Source organism: Petaurus breviceps, unplaced genomic scaffold (genome assembly GCF_028583685.1).
Source record: "Petaurus breviceps papuanus isolate PSGF00001 unplaced genomic scaffold, PetGlider_PUasm1.0 65, whole genome shotgun sequence".
NCBI lineage: Eukaryota > Metazoa > Chordata > Mammalia > Diprotodontia > Petauridae > Petaurus > Petaurus breviceps.
Window position 1 is genome coordinate 3,614,824 of NW_027186436.1, and position 829 is coordinate 3,615,652.

Genomic DNA, 829 nt, shown 5'->3' on the forward strand with positions numbered 1-829 from the left:
ATAGATAGATAGATAGATAGATAGATAGATAGATAGATAGATAGATAGATAGATAGATAGATAGACAGGTAGATAGGTAGATAGGTAGATAGATGACACAGGGTGAGTTGAATATGAAGGGATGATATCTAAAAAATTAAATTAAGGAGTGAGAGTGGAATATATTGGGAGGAGAGAGATAGAATGGGGTAAATTATTTCACATAAAAAAGGCAAGAAAAAATTTTCACAATGGAGAGGAAGAGGGGGGAGGTGAGAGGAAATGAGTGAACCTTACTCTCATTGGATTTGACTTAAGTGTGGAATAACATACACACTCAATTGGAAATCTTACCCTACATAAAAGTAAGGGGGAAGGGGGGGAGGGGGATGATAGAAGAGAGGGCAGATTGGGAGAGGGAGTAGTCAGAAGCAAACATTTTTAAAAAGGGACAGAGTCAAAGGATAAAATAGAATAAGTGGGGGGCAGGATAGGATGGAGGGAATTGTAATTATTCTTTCAAAATATAACTATTGTGGAAGCATTTTGCATAACTACACAAGTATAACCTATATTGAATTGCTTGCCTTCTCAATGAGTGTGGGTGGGGAGGGAAGAAGGGAGAGAATTTGTAACTCAAAGTTTTTTTTTTTTAACAAATGTTAAAAATTATTTTTACATGCAACTGGGAAATAAGATATACAGACAATGGGGTGTAGAAATCTATCTTGCCCTATAAGAAAGTGAGGGGGAAGGGGATAAGAGGGGGCCATGATAGAAGGGAGGGCAGATTGGGGGAAGGAGTAATCAGAATGCATGCCATCTTGGGGTGGGGGGAAGGGAGAAATAG